Consider the following 23,900-nt stretch of genomic DNA (forward strand, 5'->3'; position numbering starts at 1 on the left):
ACCGATAAGGAGATTTTGCTACTGGTGCTGCTCCTGGAATTAAGTCGATTCGAAACTCGACTTGTCGGACGGGAGGTATTCCAGGTAGATCTTCAGGAAACACGTCAGGGAAATCACATACTTGAGGTATGTCCTTGATTTCTTTTATCTTTCTCTTCCTATATACAATGTGGGCTAAGAATGCGCTACATTTCTTATGTAGATATTTCTGGGTCTTAGTACAAGAGATGACTTTGAGGTTCTTCCCAGATTTATCACCATAGATAATCAGGGCTTCGCCGTTTGGTAAGGGTAGTCGTATGGCTTTCTCATGACATAGAATTTCGGCGTGGTGTGAAGATAACCAATCCATGCCAATTATGACATCAAAACTACCGATAGGCATTGGCATGAGGTTGACGTGAAAAAGGTAGTTATTAAGAGTTAACAGACAGTTTTCTAGGATTTCATGTGTTCTCTCGGTTTGACCATTAGCGATTTCTACTTCATAGATTTCTTTTAATTTGCTAGACTTATGACTTAACAATTTTCTAAACGTCGGAGTTATAAAACTTCTATCTGCTCCAGAGTCGAAGAGTATAGTAGCATATAAATTATCTATGAGAAACGTACAAGATACGACCGAAGGGTCCTGGATAGCCTCTCTGCTTCCGATCACAAACGCCCTGCCACGTCCTATGCCTCCTTGACTCCTTAACTTTGGACATTCTTTCTTGATGTGTCCAACCTCCCCACACTCATAACACTTTCTTCCTTCACCACGGCCTGTTCCAGTATTTGTTTTCTGATTGACTGTTGTAGGTGTTGCGCTCCTGCAGTAACTAGCAATATGTCCCTTCTTCTTGCACTTCGTGTAGACAAAACAATCACCTGGATGATGACGGTTGCACTGATTGCACCATGAAGATTTTGGTTGCGTAGGTACTGCTGTCGTGGCTGCATAATTGGTTGCCACTTCTTGTATTTTCTCAGATGACTATTTGGGATTCTTCCTATTAAACTTGCGCTTGTTTGTTCCAGATTTGGGAGACTCAGCCTTTGAGACCACTTATGTTCCTTGGATCTCTGTGAGGGTTAGCTGATGAGCTATTCTCTTCGTGCTGTCATAGGTCGTAGGCTTTGATGCGATCACCATGCCATTAATTTGCGATGCTAAACCCCAAATATATCGCTCAATTTTCTTATATTCGGGGGTTACAAGTGCTGGACACATTACAGCAAGATCATTAAATCTAGCGGTATAAGCTTTTATCTCTGAACCCTTCATGGTTAGGGTTCAAAATTCTTGTTCCAGTTTATGTATCTCCTCCCTAGGACAATACTCTTCTACTAGCATCATTTTTAGCTCCTCCCATTTCATGGAATTTGCAGTATTAATTCCTATTGTATTCACATGGCTGTTCCACCATGTGAGTGCTGCATCAGTGAAAGTACATGCTGCAAATCATACTTTACAATCATCTGGACAGAAGCTTATTTGAAAGACGGACTCTGTCTTTTCTATCCACCTCGTCAAATTAACTACCCCTTCATTTCCATGAAAGCTTTTTGGCCTGCAATTCATAAAATCTTTGTAGGTACACGTTCTAGCGGTCCCTACATGGCCTTCATTTCTAACTCCATCTCTTGTGACATTAGATAGAGCCGCAGCAATTCTTTGAGCTATGATTTCTTCAAGTTGTACTGTACTTATTGGGGGGTTTGGTTCTGGTGGTTGTTGTTGTGGTGCTGATGGTCGGTTAGGTTTTAGCCGAGCACTACTCTTTCTAGGCATTTTGTTTTAGTTCCTATTATAAATAATAAGAATTTTATAAGTTTCATGAAGAATTAGTCATTTACTATACGAGTACTTTAATTATTCTTCAAAGTGTAAAACATAATGGACAACACAATGATTACTGTAATATATGCTTCATATTATTACCAGTGGTTACATCAGTTTATTTAGGCTTATAAGAGAAAAGTTTCTATAAACATTGCAAAATTTGCAAGGTTTTCTACATCCTTGCTATAAACTTTACTCTTCTCGCCTTAACTAGTCTGATTTCTCTATTTACACAACCACTAGTTTTAGCTTATCTACCAGAAACCTAAGTGATGACCTAGCACGTCAGTGACATTAACCACTTGCTCCTCAAGTGCTTGAGTTCTCTGCTCAAGACTTCCCGTGCGTTCTTCATTTCTTGAGGTTTGATTGTAGAGCTCTAACTATGCAATCCTTACATCGTGAGTAATCATGTCGTTATAAGCGAAATTTATACGATGATGGACATCCATCACCGATTCCTGATTTCGCGTCCTTTGTCCTTCTAGTCTTCGTACTCTTCCGGAGAGATGAGTAGCCCTTCCTTAGACAATTTCCATCTTATCTTCAATTTTCACACTTTTCTCAAACAATTGAGATAAAGTGTTAACTTCGGAAGAATGTGGGAGATGTGGTCGAGATGATTGACCAGTCTCATACATCTTAGCAGCTCTTTCTTCCGCCACCCACCTATCAACGGTTTGTGCGATCCGTGCAGGTTCATCTTGAACTCTATGACTTCCTGAATATGTCGCCTTCTGATTCTTCTTAATCTTTTGCCATATCGGTATGGATTTACGTGTCGTGCGTTTCATTTTTGCTCCTCCTGGAACTTGACGGTAAAGAGTGTTCAGTGGTGGTAAAGATGATGCCACCGATTCTGTCTCCTCCATTGGTTCACTCTCTTCCCATTCGTTGGAGGGTAAAGGTGCTCCATCGTCAGAAGGTATTGGATGAAAGGTGGTTGGATTTATAGGGTAGTAAGGATTGCCTACCATCATAGGGAATGAAACTTCCTCTTCTTCATCCGTATCCTCGATGATTATCCATTCTCGTGAATGTGCCATGTCGAATTCCTATACGTTTTGGATCACCAAGAGTTTTATTCTATCAAATATTACTCCCAAATTAAATAGTTCGTATGATCTGATCATAATAAAATGTAGTTGCGCACCTACACCTAATTGTGATAGGATATACGTACATATAAACTTTAGTTGGAATATTCGATCTAAATCCTTGAGATCAAAAACATTCCGGGTATTAAGGTGTATTCTCATCGTGGGTCTGAGTCTTTATATATGACTCTATATTCTTATTTATTGTATTCACGCTTTAACTGTTGTTTGTTACTTCAGGTCTATCTGATAAGGCTCCGGCCAGTCAGGACAGTCGAAAGGGCAGGATCATTTTAGCATATAGCCGTTCTGAAATCCAGCAATCCAAATCGACATGTCTATCCTTGTCACCGCTCCCGTAAGTAGTCCTTCAGTAGAATAATTAATAATACTTTTTATATGTAGGCTAAGGGATATACCTAAACCTAATAGAGTAAGCCCTAAATTATAGTCGTGCTTTCCTAAGAAAGTACTAATTCACTATAGTTAATAGCTCTGATACCAATTTCTGTCACACCCCCAACCATCGGCGGAAACACCAGGTGGTGTAACGTCATTCTTCGTATCACAGTTATATAACATACATTGAACAGTACTAAAGAAAATACATACCTTTATTGATAACTGAAAGTTACATAACTGTTTTTCTAGGACCTATTACATAATATCCGACTATGGCATACTTCTTAATGAACAGAAGGGTAATAGTAAAACTTCTTCTGTTCGAATACATACCAGCTTTTCAAGTTCCTAAAAACACGTGCATTTTAAAATACGTCAACATAAAGTTGGTGAGTCAACAGGTTTTGACTCCATAAAATAATACATTTTCCACGTTCAAAAGTATAGTTTTGAAAGTATCATTTTGACTCTCCAACGTTTAGTATATATATCCTAGGTATAATGGTTTACTTACCAAATAAGTATATACCTATAAGTCTCATATATTATAAATATAAATGTTTGTAATTCCATACAAACGAAAGTTGCTACGTATAAATCTTATTTCAATTCTATACAAGTAAAACCGCTACGTATAAATCTACTTCAATTCTATACGAGTATGTGTGTTAGGTATAATTATCTACTTAATACACAAGTAGTACCTAGGGTATAAGTAGGGGGAAACTTATACTTAACATTAATACTTGTATACGACAAAGTATAATGTTTCTAACAATTTGCTACCATGAGCCTGTAACCGTTGCTACGACACAATACCTCTGATAAAACACACTCACGATTTCCACGAGAAACAATACACTCATGATTTCCATGAGAAATAATACACTCATGATTTCCATGAGAACAACACCGTACGCTTCATCGACGCCAGAACAATAACATGTAAAAGGATAGTTCGTCACTTGCTTATGGTTGACTGTAGCTAACAGTCACAAGTGGGGTGGTCAACCCGTATACTAATTATACACGACTTCCTCGCTCACACGGGATTAACGGTTACAGTTCAGAGGATTTCCGCTAAGATCCCCAATCTTAGTTGATGAATACAATTACTCATGTAGACTTCGACGGCTTCCTATAGCTCTAACAACAAAAGCATCTTCATGTCTAAAACCCTAAATTACTAGACTATGCTTTTAAACATTACTCCTAACTTCATAACATTTAGGCAGTATAACAGCTATAGCTTGAAGTAAAACCAGGTTTTATCTTGACATAAAACCAATAACAACAACAACATATAACATACCAAGTTTTATCTTGTCATAAAACTAACAATAACAACATACTTTATAAATTAACATATAGAACTTCCGAATATAACTTCGGAACTATATCGCACACAACATATATATAGAATCCTAAGTATAACTCAAGATCTACATTAGTATACTACTATAACAATAACATGCTAACAACTTTACGATAGTTGTATACTTTCAAATACGAAATAACTATATCCCGGTTATTATAACTATCTACGTTGATGCTAATATACTATCATATAGATATAATAATAACGTATATATATATAATATTTAGCATGCGTTTTCCCCCGAAATATTAGAAAGTGGGGCTGTGAAAGTCACCCTAGTAGCGTGATTTTATGTAATCTAAGCAGAAACGGTCAACGTACGAGGTCGTCGGGGCTCGAGATACAAGATGGCTTCAGCAAAGGAGAGAGGAGAAAGAAGTTCAGGTGTAAGAATAGTTGAAGTCGGACCTGCTATTTATAGTAAGGATTTTGTACTCTCACGTCGTGAGTTTTATAGTCTCACGTCGTGAGTTTGGATCTCATCCCCGTAGACTTGCCATTTGTGTCCCTAGCTTCGGAAGGTGGCCGTGTGACTCATCACGTCGTGAGATATCCTTGCCCACGTCGTGATTTTGGATCTTATCCCTTCGCAGCCTCGTCACACACCTTCTAGATTCCGAGATGTGGATAAATGACTCCTCACGTCGTGAGTTCTGTGCTCACGTCGTGAACTCAGTCAGATTAGGGTTTCTGACAGTTGAATCTTCGAAAGGTCGTAACTTTCACATACGAACTCCGTTTTTGTCGTTCTTTATATGCACGCGTAGGTATTTACAAGTACTAAAACTCTCTTTTAGACTCCAATAGCTAATTCTAAGTCTATTTTAAATTCCCCTTATTATAGAGATTTATAGTGTTCGGTTTATCATAACTTCTTCATGCGAAGTCAGATTCAGGCATTCTCTATATTTTTGGAATCGTATGGACGTATACTTTGAGTGGTATCATAAAGAAAGTTCATATTTTTCTTAGAATTTATCATGAATTACATAGCACTCTTATCACATTACTAGTTTAACAAAATCACATTTCATGATTGGCCTAATCACATGTGATTGTCTTATTGACCTATTTTGACTAGTGTTACACATTATAACCAGAGTCCCCTAGAGGGAGAGAGAGATAGTTGTGTATAGATCTATACGTGGATTTACAACCCCACACCTGAGCTGTTCGCTACAGCTAGACGGGGCCAATCTACGGTGACAAGTATCTTACCGATTCCGACGTCTGAAGAACATCATACAGGCATAAAAGTCACATTTAGCATGGTTATAATAACTCACTTAGGGATTAACAATACTATCTTGGTTTACGGGAAGCTTACTCTTCACTGGTTTTATTAAAAATATAAAACTACATATCATTTTCAGTACACAATTGCTTGCATACCGGGTCTTAGGGTCTAAGACTACAGTTTACTTATAAGAAAATATTGGATTTTCTTGGAAGATACATACACTATCATTTTACAAGGAAAGATACAAAAGTCATACATCCATTTTTCTTAGTTTTTGGATATAAGACTAACAACACAATTTATAGAAAATATCGGATTTTCTGAAAGTATACGAAAATCATTTTAAACAGTTACAAATCCATTTTTATACAAAAATGCTTATGAACTCACCACCTTTTAAGTTGACGCTTTTCAAAATGACTTGTATTCTCAGGGAACCAGTAACATGTAATCAACTATGTTTTGAGATCAAGTGATGCAGCATTATGAAATTTTACTTTTTGTCACTTTTGTGTAACATATGAAGAAGTACAATATGGAAACTATGTAAGTTTGTATTCTCAATGTATGTCGCTTGGGTTGCTATGTTTCATTTTTATTTAACTGTTATGGTACTATACAAAGATGTCATCCGCCCCCGGACATTTCCGCCGTCCTGGTTCGGGGGTGTAACAAATATGATGAGAAAGTTGACAAAGAATGGAGAGTTGCACAGGTCTTGTGTAACTAGATTTGCTACCCAATTTTACACCTTACAGAGTGTCCATGAGAATCGACACCATCTCCAAGTGTTGTTTGTATCTGAGCAATGGAGAAAAAATGACTTTGCAAAGAAAGCTCCTAGAAAGAGAGTTGAAAAGATAGTAGCAAAGTAATCTTTTTGGGATGGTGTATATTTAGCTTGCCAAATATCTGCTCCATTGGTGGATATTGTTCGTTTGGTTGACACCGAAGAAAGACCGTGCATGAGATACATCTATGATGCGATGAGTCAAGCGCAAGATCAAATAAGCAAAAATCTAAATGATGAGAATAATGACAAAAAAAGACTGGTAGGTAGAATTTTGTCTATCATTCAAACAAGAAGTAATGACCAACTTCTTCATCCCTTACATTCAGGTATAAATCTTTTACTTATTAGTTATTAATTTAATTTAACATAGTATGCAATTATTCGGTTTTAACGTTTTAGTGAATGACGTAATGTACAACTGGGTGTTTCCTTAACCCCGCAATTTTTCATGGAGATAAGTCAAAGGAATATGAGGCCAATAAACAGATTATGATGGGAAATTATGTTGCTGTTGACCATCTTGTTCCCGATGAAGATGAAAATGATACTTTGAGACAAGAATTGAATCTATGCATTAATTTAAATGGACAATTTGGATCTCCAACTGCTAAAAGGAGTATGAAAAAAGTTGCACCGTGTAAGTATAAAAATTATAATGTAATCAAATGTTTTTATTTCTTAATTCTTGTTAACTTAGCAACCTTTTTTTTTTTTTTTTTTTTTGTAAAATGTAGATATATGGTGGCGTTCTTATGGGATAGATACACCTATCCTACAAAAGTTTGCTATTACGGTTCTTAGTCAAACTTGTAGTGCTTCACCTTGTGAACGAAATTGGAGTACATTTGACAATGTAAGTTTTTTTTACCTATTTTTAACAAGTATTTTTATAATTATAATTTACAAATGATATTAGTTTGATTGGAACATCTAACATATTATCTAAAATATTTTTAATTCTTTTGTTGCAGCTACATTTTATAAAAAGAAATTGTCTTTTGCAACAAAAATTGATGAAATTGTATTCATCCAATACAACATAAGGTTGCAAGAGCGCTTCATGTCTTTACAAAATAAATATTTGGATCCTATTTTGCTACGAGATATTGAGGAGAATGATGATTGGACAATACCAACCGAAGATGAGCTTCAAGACTTTGTGGATGGTGGTGATGACCTTCTTTGGTCAGATGTGCAAGAAGCAATGGGAGCGAATGTAGACGCTCAGCCAAATGTTATGAGCAAACGAGAGCGTTATAGAGACAATGATGATGATGATGATATTAGAGATGTGGGGAATAATCTTGAAGAAGAAGTGAATGCCTTGGATCATGTTGACTCGGAAGCCGAACCGTGTCATGCGATTAAACTCTATTCGACACTTTGATACTACGTAGTTTCTATATTACTATATTAGAATTAGAATTTTGAATATTATATAATGTTTTTATATGACTTTTTAGATTTTATTATATTAATTCTATGTAGACTTTTTAGGTTTTATGATATTAATTCTAAATATAATATACAATTATTAAATTATATGTAATATTAAAAAAATTCCGCTATAGCACCGCTATATCATCGCGAAAACCGCGATTTCAAATATCCTGTGACCCCTATTGAAATTTTGAACGCGATAATTGCATATATAATTACATTATTATGTGTTTACCATATTAAATTTTATACAAATAGAAAGACATCAAATTAAAATGTTATACAGTATATTTTTAATTGATTGTGCGGAATAAATAGGATGTTTACACGAAACATCCGTGCCCGTGCCATTATCAACACCTATGTAAATTTGGTAGGTTAACGCCTTAAATATGTTAATTTCGATGACATCTGAAGAATATAGATCGCAAAAAGTTTAGTCAACGATAATCTATGCCCACATGTGGTTAAACCTATGGTTGAACTTGATGACGACTTTGTAGATATTTATGATAACAATCTATACAAAAATCAAATTACAAATATTAACTTTAAAACTAAAAAAAATCTAAAATTTAAGAGTTGAGATGAAATGACCAGTAGTGTTCTGTTTGACGCCGTTATCTTTTGTTGAACGCGTCTCTCAAGTCTCTCACCAATCGTCTATAAACCCAAATCTTGGATCTTCAAATCTCTTTCTCACTGGTCGGAAAACTTCAAAAAGGAAACCATGAAAAGCAATCTACCAGTCCTCCCTGAACGGAGGCTCTTCCTCGCAATATCTGCCATCGCACTCATCGGCGCCGGCCTCCTTCTATTCACCTTCATCGGCCCCGATAACACTCGGTTCTTCTGCAACCAGCCCACCTCCGATAACTTCCATCCCATGACGGCTCCGATGCAACTCAAAGCCATCCTCCACTACGCCACTTCTCGAATCGTCCCTCAACAATCCTTCTCCGAAATCACCGTCTCCTTCGACGTTCTCCGATCGATTTCCCCTTGTAATTTCCTCGTTTTTGGGCTCGGTCATGATTCATTGATGTGGGCATCGTTTAACACCGGTGGAAAAACTCTTTTCCTTGAAGAAGATCCGACGTGGGTTCAGACTGTTCTTAAAGACGCTCCAGATCTCAACGCCGCCGTCGTTAAGTACCGGACAAAGCTCTCCGAGGCCGACGAGCTTATGAATACGTATCGATCGGAACCGGAATGTTCTCCATCCAAATCTTACATCCAGGGAAACACCAGATGCAGGTTAGCACTCACAAGTTTGCCTGAGGAGGTGTACAATAAGGAGTGGGACATGATAATGATAGATGCGCCGAGGGGTTACTTTGCGGAGGCGCCGGGGAGGATGGCTGCGATTTACTCCGCCACTGTGATGGCGAGGAACAGGAAAAAATCCGGCGTGACGCACGTGTTTTTACACGATGTTAATCGGAAGGTGGAGAAAGCTTATGCGAATGAGTTCTTGTGTAAGAAGTACCTAAAGCATGCTGTTGGACGATTGTGGCATTTCGAGATACCACCGGCCAGTAACATCACCGGCGGGAACGATGGTGCTTGGTTTTGCTAGGTTGACTAACACGAGTCAGTCGTTTTTTGCTTTCATTAGTTTTTTATTTATCATTTTAAATGTTTTTCTTTCTTCTTTCCCCAAATCGTTATACCATTTACCATTTGCTTTTAATTTTAAAATAAAAATTTTATGTTTATTAATAGATTAATAAATATTGCTTCTTCGTTGCTAATTTTGTTTTTTTGTTAGATATGGACTTTGATAAAGATAAATTTTTAAAGTCGACTGAGAATTGTTTATAAAGTCGACTGAGAATTGATAGACTGCGATACAATTTTTTAATCGATTGTAATAATTGAATCTGAATAAATGATTATTTTACTGTTTAAAAATTAAAAATTATTATTTATTTAATAATTGTTATAAAATATAATTGTAGAATATCACAATAATTAGAAAATTTAAATAACAGAATAATTAACTTTATTTATAATAAGTTTTAATATGAAAATAAATCCAGTTAATCCTTATAATAGATTAGCAATCTCATCATGCACATTATATATATATATATATATATATATATATATATATATATATATATATATATATATATATATTCTATGTTGTGTTCTATACGATTCTACTCCACATTCTAAAACATCTTCTGCATTGTTAAATATACTATCTTCATCGCCCTCGGTCGTGAATATTACTTTTGCTCATGAATTTATGTATTGCAAACAAGCAAACACCACATTTCTTTGTAGTGTAAACGGATAAGGATCCATTTGCTTTAGAATTAGAATTTTGATTTAACAACACCATAAGGATGTTCAATGATATTTCTTAGTTGTGCATGTGTATGATTGAATTTCTCCTCCTTAGTTAAAGCACGCCGGCGTTGAGAATCGGCTAACCAAAATATCTAGTGTTACGATGGAACAAAAAATCCACCGAGTATTGATTGTAGTGCACATGCATTTGCTGATGATTATGTTTTGATATCCACTATTTATGATACATTGTTTTGTGACTGATTTTCTGGCATTGACACTTGTTATTCTATCTTTATGGAAAATTGATGTTTTATTTATGTTTTCTAAAATAAAAATTGGGTTTTAAACATTTAGTACGTTACAACTTGATATCTAATGTGTACAGAATTTAAATTTATAAAGTCTCAATTATCTCAGCTACAGAGTAACATACTAACATTAATTGTATCTGATCATATAGTAGTATAATGAGGATAAATATTGGTGTCTATGATTTGATTAAACTTTAAAACATACTAGCATTATCACAAACCAATTAAAATACAAATTCATATTAACAAATTGATAGTCTAAATCATATAAAACTCAATGCAAGCAATAAAAATCCAAACTATAACAAAGATCCGTAGAATGATCAATCCAAAAATAATAAATAATCAACCTTATAAATCCAAATCATTAATTCACGGGATATATACACTAAAGTCCTAATATTTTCATCGATTTAACAAGAAAGTCCTAAACTTTATTTTTTTGACAGTAATGTCCAAATTACCGGTAGTTTTTGACACTTTCACCATTTTTTCCCGGTTAGCCGGTAATTAGGACTTTTTTGTCAAAAAAAAATAAAGTTGAGGACTTTCTTGTCAAATCGTCAATTAGGATTTTATTGTCAAAAAAATAAAGTCTAGGACTTTCTTGTCAAATCGTTGAAAATAATAGGACTTTAGTGTATATCTCCTTTTTTTTGTTAGAAATTTAATGGTAGGATACTCTTTAAGTATAAGAGTTATTAAAACATTCTCTAGTCAGCTAGATCCTATTGAAATCCTTAACATTTGTTTCTTGTTAAATCGTTTTTTTAATCTCACCAAACCAACATTGAAAAAAATGGAGATAATCAAAAAGAAAGAAATAACCAGGGTTGTGTTGGCTTTTTGCAGTCCCAAAAATGGAGAAATAAGAAACCGAACCCTGGTTCTTTCTTTCTTTCTTTCTTGATTATCTCAACTTTTTTCAATGTCGGTTTGTTGAGATTAAAAAAACGAAGGATTTTAATAGGATCTAGCTGATTAGAGAAGGTTTTAATAACTCTTATGTTTAAAGAGTATTATATCATTAAATTTCTAACCAAAAAAATTATATATACACTAAAGTCCCAATATTTTTAACGATTTGACAAGAAAGTCCTAAACTTTATTTTTTTGACAGTAAAGTCCTAATTGACGATTTGACAAGAAAGTCCTAAACTTTATTTTTTTTTTTGACAAAAAAGTCCTAATTACCGGCTAACCGGGAAAAAATGGTAAAAGTGTCAAAAACTGTCGGTAATTTGGACTTTACTGCCAAAAAAATAAAGTTTAGGACTTTCTTGTCAAATCGATGAAAATATTGGGACTTTACTGTATATATCCCTTAATTCACACTATAATAATTAGGTTCATCCAAATTTAACCAGAAGAGAGGGTTTTATCCCATCATCTCCATAGAAAAACAGAATACAATAGATAAAATAATGCTAATTTTATAATGCAAACCTATCGATTTCTTCAATTTCTTTACTTTAATATTCACAAAAATGTATTCTTCTTGTTCTTCGACCTTGAAAACGATTCATAGGGTTTATTTTTCATAGCAGAGAACTCTACTTTTCTGCACACCGAATTGCATTGCAAAATCTCGTATGGATGGAAATAAAATGTCACTCTGTTACGCTTTTATCTTCACAGCGTTGTGCATTATAGTCGTGATGGTTCTCGTATCTTTAAGCCTATTTGCGACGCTAACCTCGTTTATTGCGACGCTAAGCCCATGTTTTATGGTAGCTTTAAATTTAATCTATATCAACTCCATCTTTATCCAAATCTTCTCCTTAATCATCTCAGCTTCGAATTAATCTGTATTTATCCAATATTAAGCTTAGAGCATCTCTAATAGGGACTTTTTTAAAGCTTATTGTTATTGATCAATCACTTATTACCATCGGAGCAAAGAGCTTATTTGATTTTTTTTGTTCACCACTCAATATATATTGAGTGGTCAATATACTTTTAGGTTAACCCCTTATACTTTAACTATATTTCATTTTACCTTCTTAAATATATTTTAGTTTTAAATATTTTATTTATTTATTTACTACTTACTTATTTCTATTAAATATTTAATAACTTTTCATTTATGAAATATAAAATTATAATGCTTATGTAATTTTTTTCAATATTTTTATAACTATTGTGACAACCCGAAACTTCTACCTGGTACATCTAGTCAGTTAAGCTAAGTTAAACTCGTTTCTGTTAACTCCTAGCACTGATTAAGGGTTCGTTTAAGCGTTCTAAGCTTGAGTACAACCAATGTCGAGATTTGGAATGAGTCAACTAGTCGTATAGGGACGAAATTCGGCCATACACCCCTTTTGGAGGAGTGTGCGGCCGCACACATGGGTGTACGGCCGTACACACCCCTCATGGACATACACTCATCCCTATATAAAGGGTAGACCCCTTTCCTTTCATTCCATTAACGTCCTGGCAGCACACAATACCTTTTTTCTCAAGACTCTTCAACCACAAACCTTCCCAAGGATTCAAAAACGTGAGTAATCCATCCCTTAGCTAGTTGTGCTTGAAAACCCACTTAATCTAAGCCTATAATCATTGAGTCCCGTCATGTTCTTCATCTCTTTGAAGGAGTGCAGCCGCACACCCACGTAAGGTGGCCTCACACTCCTAAAAGACCCTCCAAAGTGAGATTTGGACTTCCATATTCGAGTTGGACATGAACCTAGCTTTGCTACACCTTAGAATTGGCTTTTTGGACATTATCATGTAGGGTGTACGACCGCACACACCTGTGTACGGCCGCACACTCCTTGTGTGCGGCAGCAGACTCCTGTGTGCGACCACACACTCACCCTAGGACCACAAACCCATATCTAAGACCCTAAACTTGTACTACAACTTAGTATGGACCTAGGACACTTCATGGATGCAAGTATGGACCTCGAAAACACCTCAAAAGTACCTTCCATCATGAGTGTACGGCCGCAGACCCATTGGGCCGCACACTCATGGCCGTACACCCCTTTAAGGTGGCCATACACCTCCCACATACAATCCTTTAAGGTCCTAGCACTTAGTGTAAGTAGTCCCAAGTTCTTAGAGTGGTTTTCCATCATATTTAGTAGGGAAATACCTTCATTTGACTCCTTTATGTGTCATTGCATGTTAATCAGATCGTGTTCAAGGCTTCACTTGAACATTCCGCATTCCGTATCGATCTTTCATTCGAATCTCCCGAGGTGAGTTCATACCCCTACGTTTTTCCGAGTTTTTCATGTTTTCAGGGGGCGGGGGAATACAAGCAAAAGCACAAGGAAACTTGTGCTCAAAATATATTATTTTGTTTAAGATAATTATATTTTTAGTATGCTTTTAACACGGAAAACAGTTTTACCAAACGATTAAGAAATCAATTTGTAGAAACAGTTTTCAAAACTAGAACAATGAACTTATGAATCATGTAGTAAAATGTACCATTTTATAAAGGATGCATGTTAATCATAAAAGGATTTTCTATATTATTACTTGTAAATTTGTTAGTCAAATTTGGAGACACGTCCTTGGTAACACTCACCACGGAATCAGAGTGTAGGACCAGCACTTATGACCAGAATCTCTTGTAGGGAGAGTGTGACTGTTGTGTATAGATCTATACGGGACTGACTATCCCGCACCTCGCTGCTAGCTACAGTGGGACCGGCAGGTCTACGGGTGACAAAGTCATAAAGGATACTGGCCCCGATACGTGCCATATCAAGTTGATGTTTGGTTATAAAACTCGCAATGAAGGTAACAGAGATTTACTTTTGTAATAATGAATCAAGTGGACTAACCTCAAAGTAATAACCGATTTGATTACTGGAGGGTATTAATAGTACCTTCAGGATTTAGTTCAACACGTTTTCTTTTATTAGTTTTATTTATATAATAGGGCTAATATACCTCACTGGGAGTAACCAGGGTTTTTAAAAGAAAACTACGTTTATCGATATAAGTATGGTAGATACTTGTACACCTTAGTTTAAAACGGATAACCAACCATCAACCTTTAGGGAAAATATAGGATTTTCCCGGGATAACTCGGCTTTTCATAAACGGATTGTTTAACAAGTAACTAACGGATATTCATATTCATTCCACGACTCCTTGGATTGTACATACCTTGTATGAATCTGGAAGTCATGGAAGGAATGAGATTTCAAACACGCTTTTCATAAGAAAATATAGGATTTTCTTGAGAAACACTTTTTAAAAGAATCAAAGAACACTTTCCACCAAAACCAAAATGCTTATGAACTCACCAGCTTTATGCTGATATTCTTTCAAAACTGCTTGTATTCTCAGGGATTTAGTAGACAGGTACTTCCAGGACTTTCGGAGAAGTCGGCGCGTTAGAGTCTCTTCTTTCCATTTTACTTTTGATAATAACAAAACTTTGTATTAAGACAATGTAAACCTTTTTCATATATGTATTCAATGTTTAGTTGTGTTTACTATGCTTGTTATGATACAACTGTTGTGATACTACGCATGACGTCAACCACCCCCGAACGTTTCCGCTGTTCCGGTTTGGGGGTGTGACAGATTGGTATCAGAGCCCTTATTTATAGCGAACTAAGTATACCGAACCTTACATGGTATACAACTATAAATATTAAGGGGCCTAAGTGCTCTAAACTAAAAGTATACTTTCCAAAAATATAAGTATTTTTATAACAAAGTATATAAGTATACCCGAGTACCAGAATCCGTGTCATAAGTAGAACAAAAAAAAGTATTTGGGTGTTGGACATCCCGGTTAAACCTGGGAAGTTATGTAATCATGTCTAGGGTCAATATTGCCTGATCAACTATATTCATTCGAGACATGACCAACATGTGCTTGGGAGTGACTGTGGTGTTGCAGCAAGCCTAAAACTTACCTAGATATCAGAAGAGTTCTAGAATCAAACATAACGGTTAAAATACTATAGGAGTATTTTAGGATGCTATAACGACCGAACCGGAAACTTACCCAAAAATCCATTCTTCAAGACTTAATCATGCAACTATAATACATTGGAAGTATTATAGATTCGATGCCTATTAACTATCCCTTTACCATCACCTTGCGTAGATAGCATGGCTGGATTCCATCTTCCTGGCGCCCCGTACTTTCCCAACCAAGGAGGTGATGGATGGCTCGAACCAGTGCTAGAAGAGAACCATGAGATTCCTTTGGACGATGACTTCGCCAAACCATTTCCTGAAGAGACTGACTTAGAACCTGAAGTCAAGAACCTACCTCAAGTAGCCCCGATACCAAATCCTAACCGTCGACTTGAGTTCGAAGTCCCAACGCCTATGTGGGTCGGAAGCCTGGATAGGTGGAGTCAAGAACAAGGGCAACCCTGCCGGTACAATGGGGATCAGCGCTTCTACAATGTGAACGAAGGAGGCTCCGTAGACGGAGCCCTTCCAATCATACTCCGCCGAGTGGCCCGCAACGTTGAACTAAACGTGGCAGCCATTCAGTGAACCATGGAGCTTGAGGCAGACTCGGATGCCAACACAAATCGCATTCGCAATCTTGAAGTTGCTCACGGGAGAACTATGAGGGACAATGAAGCACTGCAACAAGAGCTAGCTACCACTCGAACTGAGGTCATGGAGCTCCGAGCATGCCAGACAGTATACGAGAGCCGCCTGCTGGCTAACTTAAGGATCCGTCCGAGGAGTGCCCGTCACCGATAGGAGAATACTCTACTCATCCTTCCTTTTTGGTCCAAGGAATAACTTTCATATTTATGTTCTAAGTATCTCTTTTCCGTAAACATCTCTGTCTTTCATGTTGCCAAGATTTTTCTCTTTATAAGTATGACTTAGACCTACTTTTAGGTCAAGAGTTCTGAAAAATGTGTAATCTCAGTTTCAGTTATAGTGACAATAAGCATATATCAGTTAAAGATTATCATTGTCAATAGTATACCTTGGATCAGTAGCATGCAAATGAAGCAACTTTATCAAAGTCACACCACCGTTTCGTCTTAAAAGCATGTGTCATAGGAAGTACTCTTACCTTAAGACGATCATTCCTTTCCCCATCAATTTAATATCAGTCTCCATGAAAAGCTACGATGTCATAATCGGCATGAGATGGTTGAGCCCCAAATCCTGCTGATGTGCTTTGCACTCGAAACGGTGACTCGTCCCAATCCTTCCCTCTGACGAAGTCCTCACTGGTTAGAGTGATAAAATTTGTCCGAACCTTCGTATCATTCCCTGCGCCAAAGCCCAGAAGTATCTGCGAAGGGGACGCCGTGCATTCCTGACTCATATTGTCGATGAGACGCAAAAAGGTAAAGGCCTCGAGAGCATCTCTGAAGTCTGCAACTTTCCTGATGTCTTCCTCAAGGACATTCCAGGGATTTCTTCCGAGTGTCAAGTTGAATCCCGTCTCAACTTGATCCCCGGAACTATCCTTATAGCTAAATATCCATATCATCTAGAGCCGACGAAAAGGTGATAGTTATCCAGCCAACGCAATGAGCGGAAGAACAAGGAGTTCATAAGTTATTTTATGAGAACGTTAATGCGTTCAAATCTTTTTCTATTCTTGCTAGGACCACATCATGGGGATATGGGTCGAAACAATGAGAGTCAGATAGCAAAACGGGAAACCTTAATGCATAGATAAGCATTTAGGATACATCCAGAGGCAACCATTGTTGCTCACAAACTTCTTTTCTTGTCATGTAGCAGATCATGCCTCTGAAGAAATGTAACCAACCCACCGGTAAGACGCCTTTCCTCCAGATGGACTCGGCTACGTTCCAAGCTACTGTCACCGTAGCTGTAGCAACCGCCCTAGCTGTTCTTAACGCTAACAACACCAATGTGGGTGGAAGTATTAATGGCAATCCAAATCTTGGTGTTAACCAATTTCAACAACAAGTGCCTAATAGAAAGGACACACCTTGTCTCCATCCTAACATCCTAAAACGAAAGTTCAAAGGGAGTTGTTCAACCCAAAGACCTACTGAGAGGCAACGAATTGGGACAGTCAGTACCCCAGTCAGCCCTGCTGTTCCAACACCAACCATAACCTACGGTGGAAATCTCCCGCACTGCAGCAAATGCAACTACCATCATCATGGAGTCTGCCGAGTGCTGCATTGCACTAGATGCAACAGGAAGGGACACACCGCCCGCGGTTGTAGGACCCTAGTCAAGTTCATCACTCCGACTACCAATATTGGGACAAGTCCAACCAGTTACCTCTGTGGAGGTGTAGGACATTTCAAAAGAGACTGCCTAACAGAGAAGAACAATGAGGAAACAGGAGGAGTCTGACCTCAAAGGATGAGGAAGCATCAAAGGACCCTGCCATGTTTTGGTACGTTTTCGAAAACCCCAATAATTGTTCATAATTGTGATTACTTTCTCGTCCTGATTAAATCACGAAATCCTTGTAAGGTTTAAAGCCCTAATGAACAAATTATGATAGCTTAGTGAATACGCTAGTGTCAGTTATAGTTATACACGGCTCGCGTACACCAAACAATCATAGGGAGATCTAGTAAGAACCATTTCATGAAAGTTCATAGTTTCAAAACATCAGAACCCTCGTGTTAGTAGTACATGTTATTTTCGAATCAAACCCAGCAAACACCAGAGACATGCACCCAGAGGCACTAATGTGCTAACAAAACGGTCTCTCCGGACGAACTTAACGTGCGATTCAACGATGTCATCCTGTTAGTCCAACTGAGTCTATGTTATACCAAACCATGTTGTCTTAAATCGTTTGATCGCAAAACTCTCGTCGCTCGTAACAGCAAACTAGATGCGAACTTCGAAAATTCATCTCTCTTCGAAACCCGAAGGTATCCATGCGAAGAGTGTGAATCAGAACCAGCGGATACAATAGTGAAGATCCGCTGAAACATCTGGCGAGAGCCCGAATACAAGGAGGAGAGACTCACCTGTGTCGAGAAGTAATCAGTTTTCATGGGGTACCTGTAATCATTACCTCCGACCGGGTTAGCAATTTTGCCTCGAGAACTTAGCAACGTACATCCCGTCTTTCACATGTCGAACCTAAATAAGTGTCTATCCGATGAGACACTTGTGATTCCCCTCGATAATATCGAGTTAAACGAGAGTCTACACTTTTTGTAAGAATCATTTGAACTCATGGATCAGGAAGTCCAACGCACGAAACGAACATCGTATGCGGATAGTAAAGGTTCACTGGGATATCAAACGAGAACTTGAATTCACTTGGGAGCAGGAGAATCCAAGGAAACAGAAGTACCCCCATCTTTTCTAGGTCCACGAGTTACATCTTTATTCTTGAATTTCGGGACGAAATTCCCTCTAACGGGGGGATGATGTGACAACCCGAAACTTCTACCTGGTACATCTAGTCAGTTAAGCTAAGTTAAACTCGTTTATGGTAACTCCTAGCACTGATTAAGGGTTCGTTTAAGCATTCTAAGCTTGAGTACAACCAAGGTCGAGATTAGGAATGAGTCAGCTAATCATATAGGGACGAAATTCGGCCATACACCCCTTTTGGAGGAGTGTGCGGCCGCACACATGGGTCTACGGCAGTACACACCCCTCATGGCCACACACCCATCCCTATATAAAGGGTAGACCCCTTTCCTTTCATTCCTTTAACATCCTGGCTGCACACAACACCTTTTCTCTCAAGACTCTTCAACCGCAAACCCTCCTAAGGCTTCAAAATCGTGAGTAATCCATCCCTTAGCTAGTTGTGCTTCAAAACCACTTAATCTAAGCCTAGAATCATTGAGTCCCGTCATGTTCTTCATCTCTTTGAAGGTGTGCGGCCGCACACCCACGTAAGGTGGCCTCACACTCCTAAAAGACCCTCCAAAGTGAGATTTGGACTTCCATATTCGAGTTGGACATGAACCTAGCTTTGCTACACCTTAGAATTGGCTTTTTGGACATTATCATGTAGGGTGTACGATCACACACACCTGTGTACGGCCGCACACACCCTTGTGCGGCAGCACACTCCCGTGTGCGACCGCACACCCACCCTAGGACCACAAACCCATATCTAAGACCCTAAACTTGTACTACAACTTAGTATGGACCTAGGACACTTCATGGATGCAAGTATGGACCTTGAAAACACCTCAAAAGTACCTTCCATCATGAGTATACGGCCGCACACCCATTGGGCCGCACACTCATGGCCGTACACCCCTTTAAGGTGGCCATACGCCTCCCACATACAATCCTTTAAGGTCCTAGCACTTAGTGTAAGTAGTCCCAAGTTCTTAGAGTGGTTTTCCATCATATTTAGTAGGGAAATACCTTCATTTGACTCCTTTATGTGTCATTACATGTTAATCAAATCGTGTTCAAGGCTTCACTTGAACATTCCGCATTCCGTATCGATCTTTCATTCGAATCGCCCGAGATGAGTTCATACCCCTACGTTTTTCCGAGTTTTTCATGTTTTCAGGGGGGGGGGGGATACAAGCAAAAGCACAAGGAAACTTGTGCTCAAAATATATTATTTTGTTTAAGATAATTATATTTTTAGTATGCTTTCAACAATGAACTTATGAATCATGTATTAAAACGTACCATTTTATAAAGGATGAATGTTAATCATAAAAGGATTTTCTATATTATTACTTGTAAATTTGTTAGTCTAAGTTGGAGACACGTCCTTGGTAACACTCACCATAGAATCAGAGTGTAGGACTAGCACGTATGACCAGAATCTCTTGTAGGGAGAGCGTGACTGTTGTGTATAGATCTATACGAGACTGACTATCCCGCACCTCGCTGCTAGCTACAGTGGGACCGACAGATCTACGGGTGATAAAATCATAAAGGATACTGGCCCCGATACGTGCCATATCAAGTTAATGTATGGTTATAAAACTCGCAATGAAGATAACATAGATTTACTTTTGTAATAATGAATCAAGTGGACTAACCTCAAAGTAATAACCGATTTGATTATTGGAGGGTATTTATAGTACCTTCAAGATTTAGTTCAACACGTTTTCTTTTATTAGTTTTATTTATATAATAGGGCTAATATACCTTACTGGGAGTAACCATGGTTTTTAAAAGAAAACTACATTTATCGATATAAGTATGGTAGATAGTTGTACACCTCAGTTTAAAACGGATAACCAACCATCAACCTTTAAGGAAAATATAAGATTTTCCCGGGATAACTCGGCTTTTCATAAACGGATTGTTTAACAAGTAACTAACGGATATTCATATTCATTCCACGACTCCTTGGATTGCACATACCTTGTATGAATCTGGAAGTCATGGAAGGAATGAGATTTCAAACACGCTTTTCATAAGAAAATATAGGATTTTCTTGAGAAACACTTTTTAAAAGAATCAAAGAACACTTTCCACCAAAACTAAATGCTTATGAACTTACCAGCTTTATGCTGATATTCTTTCAAAACTACTTGTATTCTCAGGGATTTAGTAGACAGGTACTTCCAGGACTTTCGGAGAAGTCGGCGCGTTAGAGTCTCGTCTTTCCATTTTACTTTTGATAAGAACAAAACTTTGTATTAAGACAATGTAAACCTTTTTCATATATGTATTCAATGTTTGGTTGTGTTTATTATGCTTGCTATGATACAACTGCTGTGATACTACGCATGACGTCAACCACCCCCGAACGTTTCCGCTGTTCCGGTTTGGGGGTGTGACAGATTGGTATCAGAGCCCTTGTTTATAGCGAACTAAGTATACCGAACCTTACATGGTATACAACTATAAATATTAAGGGGCCTAAGTGCTCTAAACTAAAAGTACACTTTCCAAAAATATAAGTATTTTTATAACAAAGTATATAAGTATACCCGAGTACCAGAATCCGTGTCATAAGTAGAACAAAACAAAAGTATTTGGGTGTTAGACATCCCGGTTAAACCTGGGCAGTTATGTAATCATGTCTAGGGTCAATATAGCCTGATCAACTATACTCATTCGAGACATGACCAACATGTGCTTGGGAGTGACTGTGTTCTTGCAGCAAGCCTAAAACTTACCTAGATACCAGAAGAGTTCTAGAATCAAACATAACGGTTAAAATACTATAGGAGTATTTTAGGATGCTATAACGACCGAACCGTAAACTTACCCAAAAATCCATTCTTTAAGACTTAATCATGTAACTATAATACATTGGAAGTATTATAGATTCGATGCCTATTAACTATCCCTTTACCATCACCTCGTGTAGATAGCATGGCTGGATTCCATCTTCCTGGCGACCCGCACTTTCCCAACTAAGGAGGTGATGGATGGCTCGAACCAGCGCTAGAAGAGAACCATGATATTCCTTTGGACGATGACTTCGCCGAACCATTTCCTGAAGAGACTGACTCAGAACCTGAAGTCAAGAACCTACCTCAAGTAGCCCCGATACCAAATCCTAACCCTCGACTTGAGTTCGAAGGCCCAACGCCTATGATGGTCGGAAGCCTGGATAGGTGGAGTCACGAACAAGAACAACCCCGCCGGTACAATGGGGATCACTGCTTCTACAATGTGAGCGAAGGAGGCTCCGCAGACAGAGCCCTTCCAATCATAGTCCGCCGAGTGGCCTGCAACGTTGAACTAAACTTGGCATCCATTCAACGAACCTAGGAGCTTGAGGCAGACTCGCATGCCAACACAAATCGCATTCATAATATTGAAGTTGCTCACGGGAGAACTATGAGGGACAATGAAGCACTGCAACAAGAGCTAGCTACCACTCGAACTGAGGTCATGGAGCTCCGAGCACGCCAGACAGTATACGAGAGCCGCTTGCTCGACATGGAGCGCCAACTGGCTAACTTAAGGATCCGTCCGAGGAGTGCCCGTCGCCGATAGGAGAATAATCTACTCATCCTTCCTTTTTGGTCCAAGGAATAACTTTCATATTTATGTTCTAAGTAGCTCTTTTCCGTAAACATCTCTGTCTTTCATGTTGCGAAGATTTGTCTCTTTATTAGTATGACTTAGACCTACTTTTAGGTCAAGAGTTCTGAAAAATGTGTAATTTCAGTTTCAGTTATAGTGACAACAAGCATATATCAGTTAAAGATTATCATTGTCAATAGTATACCTTGGATCAGTAGCATGCGAATGAAGCAACTTTATCAAAGTCACACCACCGTTTCATCTTAAAAGCATGTGTCATAGGAAGTACTCTTACCTTAAGACGATCATTCCTTTCCCCATCAATTTCATATCAGTCTCCATGAAAAGCTACAATGTCATAATCGGCATGAGATGGTTGAGCCCCAAATCGTGCTGATGTGCTTTGCACTTGAAAGGGTGACTCGTCCCAATCCTTCGCTCTGACGAAGTCCTCACTGGTTATAGTGATAAAATTTGTCCGAACCTTCGTATCATTCCCTGCGCCAAAGCCCAGAAGTATCTGCGAAGGGGATGCCGCGCATTCGTGGCTCATATTGTTGATGAGACGCAAAAAGTTAAAGGCCTCGAGAGCATCTCTGAAGTATGCAACTTTCCTGATGTCTTCCTCAAGGACATTCCTGGGATTTCTTCCGAGTGTCAAGTTGAATCCCATCTCAACTTGATCCCCAGAACTACCCTTATATCTAAATCTCCATATCGTCTAGAGCCGACGAAAAGGTGAGAGTTATCCAGCCAGCACAATGAGCGGAACAACAAGGAGTTCGTAAGTTATTGTATGTGAACGTTAATGCTTTCAAATCTTTTTCTATTCTTGCGAGGACCACATCATGGGGATGTGGGTTGAAACAATGAGAGTCAGATAGCAAAACGGGAAACCTTAATGCATAGATAAGCATTTAGGATACATCCAGAGGCAACCATTATTGCTCACAAACTTCTTTTCTTGTCATGTAGCAGATTATGCATCTGAAGAAACGTAACCAACCCACCGGTAAGACACCGTTCCTCCAGATGGACTCGGCTACGTTCCAAGCTACTGTCACCGCAGCTGTAGCAGCCGCCCTAGCTATTCTTAACGCTAACAACACCAATGTGGGTGGAAGTATTAATGGCAATCCAAATCTTGGTGTTAACCAATCTCAACAACAAGTGCCTAATAGAAAGGATACACCTGGTCTCCAACCTAACATCCTAAAACGAAAGTTC

The 23,900-nt window shown here is 38.1% G+C and overlaps 1 pseudogene; it reads left to right on the forward strand.

The window, feature by feature from the left end:
* Window positions 1-8,771: 8,771 nt before the first annotated feature.
* LOC145134105 (arabinogalactan O-methyltransferase 2 pseudogene) lies at window positions 8,772-9,929 on the forward strand (annotated as a pseudogene).
* The last annotated feature ends 13,971 nt before the right edge of the window (window positions 9,930-23,900 follow it).

This window comes from Lactuca virosa, chromosome 8 (genome assembly GCF_052849685.1).
Source record: "Lactuca virosa cultivar CGN04683 chromosome 8, Lactuca_virosa_CGN04683_v6, whole genome shotgun sequence".
NCBI lineage: Eukaryota > Viridiplantae > Streptophyta > Magnoliopsida > Asterales > Asteraceae > Lactuca > Lactuca virosa.